The sequence below is a fragment of the Hypomesus nipponensis genome, chromosome 26, assembly GCF_054491055.1.
Source record: "Hypomesus nipponensis isolate SF chromosome 26, ASM5449105v1, whole genome shotgun sequence".
Classification (NCBI taxonomy): Eukaryota; Metazoa; Chordata; class Actinopteri; order Osmeriformes; family Osmeridae; genus Hypomesus; species Hypomesus nipponensis.
Genome location: NC_140386.1, coordinates 2,541,259 through 2,548,297, shown reverse-complemented (window position 1 = coordinate 2,548,297; position 7,039 = coordinate 2,541,259). Strand labels below are relative to the sequence as shown.

The window sequence follows — 7,039 nt, the reverse complement described above, 5'->3', positions numbered from 1 at the left end:
TAGGGTTCAAGCACAACAGTGGCCTCGATGTTTGAGGACTCTCTAACCTGAAAGCTTTGTGGATCTTAGGTGAGTTTCTAATTGTCAAGTTGTTTTTCATCAGGCACGTTTATCTATTTGGAACTGAACCCTGTAACATCAGTTTTTCATTGGTGGTCATTTGGGTTGAGATTGGGTGACTGCAAAGGGCATAGAATATGATATACTCCATTTCCCAAAGTCAACCCCAGCCTTAGGCCGAATCCCAATACTTCCCCTAACCCCTTACCCCTAGCCCTTAGTTTACCCCTAGCCCTTGGCCCTCGAAAACATTAGCCCCAGCCATAACCTCGGCTCCATGCAGGGGCGAATCTAGGTTCCCACTTTTGCGGGGGCAAAGCCCCTAGATAAAACCTGTTATTTTTCCTGTGACCCAGCAAAACTAGGGGGGTCTGGGGGCATGTTCCACCAGAAGAAATTTTTGAAAATGTCCTTTTAAATAGTGTCCTCTAGTGGGTTTTAGGAAGAGAAATTAACACATTTTGATTTAAAATATGATTTTTAATATTAATAAAAAAAAATATTAACAAGTTTTGTGGGGGGGCTAATGAAACTTTTGGGGGGGGCTCCAGCTAGATACTCCCACTGCTATGTCCCAGCCCCAGCTTCGGCTCCATGTCCAAACATCAACCTTAGCCCTGGCCAGCATCTGCCCTAGGTCAGTCAACATGGCTAGCTAGCTAGGATCATCAGAGCTAAAAACATTTCCACCATGGCAGCAATCTGTGGAACCAGAGATGTGGAAGAGAGTGTGTTTATGTATGCTTGTTTGTGTACTTGGTGTGTGTTTGGTGTGTTTGTATGGGATGTGATGAGAAAGGACACACTTATTGGCATGTGGTCATAGCTTGAGGTGACTGACGGGTGGTCATAAGACTACAGTGTAATTTCGATGTCACCCTGATCCAGCCAATCAGCAAAGCTGGGGACCAGGGGGTTGTGGTAAAACGTGTTCGGCAGCGTGACTTGTGATTGTGATTTGGGGAGATGGTGAGGTGCAAATGGGTGGAAGGGGAGAGAAGTGTGGAGCTAGCTTGGACTGCTTTGGCACAAAGCCTCCCGCTCACACTGAGGTCTGCAATTACACAGGACATAAACACGGTCTCCCCAAGAACAAGAGGCCACGCTTTAACTACAGGCGTCTGCTCTGAGGGCTGGTGGGAACAGAAAGAGCTGGAGTGTGTTGGTGAGTCCACAGGGTCAAGGAAAACACCCCAGACACAGACGTTACGTGACTTCAGAAAAGCATGAAGAGGTGCTTAAATGATGTGGCTAGTGATGTGGACAGACAGAGAGTCTGACAAACAAACAATGCACTCCACATTTACCAACTGACCCAAGTTGAACACTTGATTTTGGTGTTTCAACACCCATTGACACTTCCCTGCTGTATGACTATGTTAAGCCTGTGTTCTGCACCTCTTTTTCACCAACCGTCTCTGGAGGAGGGGATCTCTCACTGAATTGCTCCTCCCAAGGTTTCTTCGATGTTTTCTCCTCTAGATAATTTTTTTGGGGGAGTTTTTCCTTGTCTTCCTTGAGGGTTTAGGTTGGTTGAGGGGCAGTATGTGAAGCCCTCTGTGACATTGCTTGTAAAAAGGGCTATACAAATACATTTTGATTTGATTTGATTTGACTCCATGGACAGACCGTGACAAACACTGGCCAAACATGCAAATCAAATCTCTCCAGATTTGAGACCTTACCTTATGACTTGCCTCCCTCTCCCCTCCATACACACACACACACACACAGGCAGTCACACACAGATCTGCATAAACAGATTTCCAGAAAAAAAACACATAAAGGAACAGACTGGGCTTAGAACAATTACCAGTTTAGGAGTTTGAAATCAACTGCTACACAGAAATGTCTAAATAACTGTCCCTGTTCTTTACGGCAATACATTTGGGCCCCATTATGTAAACACAACTGTTCAGGGACTGCTACTTGAGCAGGCTAAATGCCAGCAGATTAAATGGCTGTCAGGGAACTTAAAAATAAAACTGTGGTGGTAAGATCAAAAATCATCTTTGTATGAATGAAGTAGTAGAGAGAGATATAGGTGATGTGTTTGTGTGCGTGTGGGTTTATGTGTGTGTACATGTGTCTGTAAGGAGTTAGTTCAGTGGGACCCTACTCAAATATAGAAAGTCTAGTGAAGTGTACAAGGGCATGGGAGCAGACAGAAGTGTGAGACAGGCAGTCAAATGCACATAGATCACCCCCCGGTGTGTGAAGTTAGCATAGTGAGATACACACACACTTACACTCTGTATACATACACACACACAAATCTATCTGAGGTGAGATTTTTTTATGTGTCTTTGTTCGCGATCAAGAAGGCGCCGACGAAGGCAGCCGCGGTAGCTAGGTGCGCTCTGTTTTGTCTTGTTTTGGCTGTTAATTCAGTGTTCTGCCAGGATTTCCGGGGTTCTCTAACAAGAGAAGCATTTCTTAAGATCAAGACTACAACTCCTGTGGATTTATTTCCCACTTTTCTGGTTCCAGAGGCAGATTTAGTGGGATTTATAGTCAAAGCCACCCTCGGCTTTGTCCTAGCAGCGAAGCATCGTAGGAGAGGTAAACGGGCCGGTGCTTTGGTGCGACTTCGTCGGCGCGGAGTGCGCACAGCGTTACCGGGGATATTTCTCTCCAACATGCGTTCGCTGAGCAACAAACTGGACGAACTTAAGCTACTGGTGTGGAAAAACTTTTGTTCATCTTCCGTTTTTTGCTTTACGGAGACATGGCTGAGTGAACTGATCCCGGACTCTGCGCTACAGCTAGCAGGTTTCAAACTGCTGAGAGCGGATCGTAAATCCCTGCTTTCTGGCAAAACGAAAGGCAGTGGTATTTGTTTTTTTATTAACAGTGGCTGGTGTGAAGATGTGACAGTGATTCTGCAGCACTGTTCTCCTGATCTGGATTTTTTTTAATTAACTGTACCTAAACCTTTTTACTCGCCACGTGAGTTTGCTTCATTCACACTGGTCGGCGTCTACATGCCCCCTCAGGCTAGCGCTAACTAGACTCAACGTGTGCTCGCCAACCAGATATTGTGCGTGCAGCATGAAAATCCGGATTCCTTGGTTATTGTGCTTGGCGACTTTAACAAAGCCAATCTCACTCAAGAACCCCAAATACAGACAATTCATCAAATGCTCTACCAGAGAAGAGAACACTTTGGATCACTGCTTACTATCAGTAAAGCATACCATGCGGTTCCCCGAGCAGCACTGGGTCACTCAGACCACGCCATGGTCCACCTGATTCCTGCATACAGGCAGAAGCTAAAGCGCTATAAGCCTGCTGTGAGGACATCGAAACAGTGGACCAGTGAAGCTATGGAGGATCTGCGAGCGTGCTTGGACTGCACTGACTGGGACATGTTCATGACTGCCTCCAATAGTCTGGATGAGCTCACAGAGGCTGTGACATCATACATCAGCTTCTGTGAGGACTGCTGTATACCAATACGCACCAGGGTGAGCTACAACAACAACAAACCCTGGTTTACAGCTAAACTCAGAAGGCTGAGGCTGGACAAAGAGGCCACGTTTAGGAGTGGGGACAGGGACAGATTAAAGGAGTCGAAAAACAGGTTTAGCAAAACAGTGAGAGAGGCTAAACGACTGTACTCGAAGAGACTAGAACATAAATTTTTTGCTAACGACTCTGCTTCTGTCTGGAGAGGGCTCAGGTAGATCACCAACCTTCAAGCCCAGAGCTCCCCACTCCACTAATGACTCTGCCTGGCCACTAACGACTCTGCCTGGCCAACGACCTGAAAAAGTTCTACTTTAGATTTGAAAGACAATTGGACAGTCCTGAACAACCCCTTTCCACCCATGAGGCCCCCCCCCCCCTCTACAGTGACGACCCTCTCCATTCAGGAGAGAGAAGTGAACAAACTGTTCAAGAGACAGAAGCCCCGCAAAGCAGCTGGGCCAGACTCTGTCTCTCCAGCCACACTCAAGAACTGCGTTGACCAGCTCTCTCCGGTGTTTACTTACATCTTTAACACCTCCCTGGAGACATGCCATGTGCCAGCCTGTCTCAAGTCCTCCACCATCATCCCTGTGCCCAAAAAGCCAAGGCCAACAGGACTTAATGACTACAGACCGTCGCCCTGACCTCTGTGGTAATGGAGTCTTTTGAGCGCCTAGTGCTGGCACACCTTAAATCCATCACAGACCCTCTACTGGACCCCCTGCAGTTTGCCTAAAGAGCAAACAGGTCTGTGGACGATGCAGTAAATATGGCCCTCCACTTCACCCTACAGCATCTGGACTCCCCAGCATCCTACGCCAGGATCCTGTTTGTGGAATTCAGCTCTGCCTTTAATACCATCATCCCCGCCTTGCTTCAGGACAAGCTCTCCCAGCTGAACGTGCCTGATTTCACCTGCAGGTGGATCACAGACTTCCTGTCTGACAGGAAGCAGTGCGTTAAGCTGGGAACACAAGTCTCGGACTCCCGGTCCATCAGCACCGGATCTCCCCAGGGCTGCGTCCTTTCTCCTCTTCTCCCTGTACGCCAACATTCCACTTAGTATTGTTAGTTTATGTATCCTTAGTATAGTTAGACCACACATTTAAATTTTAGATTCCTATATGTTCATTGTATGCACCTTCCTGCCAAAGCAAATTCCTTGTCTGTGTAAACTTTCAGGGCGAATAAATCCCTTTCTGATTTCAGATTTTTCTTTAGGCAGACTGATCCTTGAGAGCAGGAGTGGAGAGAGAATAGTGGAAGCAGAGCGAGGAGCGAGCGCTTGACTGCTGCATGTTGAGACATTTTCACGGCATGCTCAACCACCAGATCAGGCTCACCTGCCTGGTGTGCTAGTGTGTTTGTGTGCGTGTGTGTATGTAGGAATAGCTTCACAGCCTGATGGCTTGCCAAGTCAAACATGCTCCTGTTCCAGTTTACACATGGGGCAGAAATCCCTGTCTGCATGTGTTTGTGTGCATGTGTGTGTATTTGTATATGGGTGTATTTGTGTGTCTATGTGTGTGTGCAATGGAAGGTAAAGATATTTAATAAAGGTAAATATACATGGTACTTTTTAATTGTATGTACATTTAAATATCTATACTGAATATATTAATAAAACACTTGTATTTTTCTTTCATTCACAGTTCACATAACATTAATTAATATTAATAATTCACATTCAGTTTTACACATATCTATTTGATAACTAAGTGCTTAATTTCTCTAGATATTAATCTGTAGTCGATCTGGTGATAAACATAGAAATGTCTATCCATGATTCTGAGACCATGATCCATGAAATTATGTAATGCACATGTGCTTCATTACTCCAAAGAGACTTTGGTGCTGACATGACTTCCACTCAAAGCCAATTCTAACTCTAAGAATGGAGCCGGCTGCAAGTGAAGAAGGATGTGGGGGGAGTTATTTCCTTCTCTCCAAGTCCAAACGTCCTCCATTACTCTTTTTAATACTTATTTTCAAATCACACTGTATGCTCTATTTTCCTCATTCTTTTGTTTCTCAGCAGGCTTTCAGACACTTCCCACAAACTTTCCAGACGCGCACGTGCACACATTCAAATCCTCATATACACATTCACAGATACACAGGCATATGTTTACGCACACACACACTCACAAACACCCACCCACATTTGAGTACACCCACCCACATTTGCACAAACACTCGATTGCTTGCACACAGACACACACGCGCAGGCACGTGGTGCTTCTCTCCCTCAAGCAGTCTGGCTGTAAAGTGATACTGTGTCTCGGAGCATTTCGCACATGCCTTCCCGGACAGTTCCCACACTCCCGGCCGTCTCTGCCTGTCTGACCTTTGCCAAGACCACTCTGCAGCCCCCCCAGACCTCCTCCCTCTCTGCTCTCCTCCCCAGGCCTGCGGTTTGGACAGCTGCGGCCAAGCTGGCTGCTCCACTCGTGGAAAACATCCGCCACACATGTAGAACCCCGGCATTGACTACCCCTGGCCCTCTCTTCTTGGCTGCCTGGCTGACTGAACGGCTGTGGAGGTCTGCTTCACAACCCCCGCGGACAAATGTCTGACCCCTGCTAACCTCCATTCCCTACCCCTCTCCACACCCCCAAAACCTCAGACTCCCAGGGTTTGCAGGCCTAATCCCCTGCAGCATGGCTCCAATTTAGGGCCTCCCCACCGACAGGCTGTGGTGCATAAACAGGCCCGGGTTACATGCAGCTGCCTGCTCTCCTGCTCTCCCTTTACCTCAGGCCCTCACTGGTCCCAAGCCAGACTTTACATCTGAGACTGGTTCATTTCTGGACCTGGACTCTGCCGACTGCACAGCTCAGAGTTATGGTTTTCAGAGTAGCACTGACTAAGCATATACACATGGGTGCTTCCTCAAACATACATTCATTGACAGAGAAGCCATGCTATACACATTGTACTTTTGTGGATAGACACAGGCACATGCACAAATAGAATTAGAGATACACTCACAGACACACTGCTTTTCTGCTCTACGTCTCAAAGCCATCTCCTTCAGTCACAGTGCACCTTTACTAGTACAGTACACACACACACTCCTTTCTTCAGTTTATTTTTCATATTGTCTTCACAGGTACAAAACGAGCTATGAGTAATAATACCAAGTCAGTGTATTGACACACACTGATGCACAGTAGACAACAAATACGATGTGCAACCTCCACAACTAATTGATTTAGGTTTATTGTACTTTCATGCATTGCTTAAAAAATGCCAAAATATGTGTTTTATCATTTAAACAAATAGAACAGTTATTTTAGCTACTCCACTACACAGCATTAACCCGACAAACAGCTTTGCTAGCTGAGAAGTGCAGGGTGATGGAATCTCTCAGGAGAGGCTGTAGAAGGCTGCACACCCACGGCAAGACCAGATCCTCCCCCCAGCCTTCTGCTCCCACCCACCTCTGCACCGTCCTCTCCCCCTCCCCTCAACATGCATCGCCCACAAGACCCTCTCGCTCTAAGGC

At 46.7% G+C, this 7,039-nt stretch overlaps 1 pseudogene; it reads left to right on the top strand.

Moving 5' to 3' along the window:
• The first annotated feature begins 1,864 nt into the window (after window positions 1-1,864).
• LOC146220995 (uncharacterized) lies at window positions 1,865-6,401 on the top strand (annotated as a pseudogene).
• The last annotated feature ends 638 nt before the right edge of the window (window positions 6,402-7,039 follow it).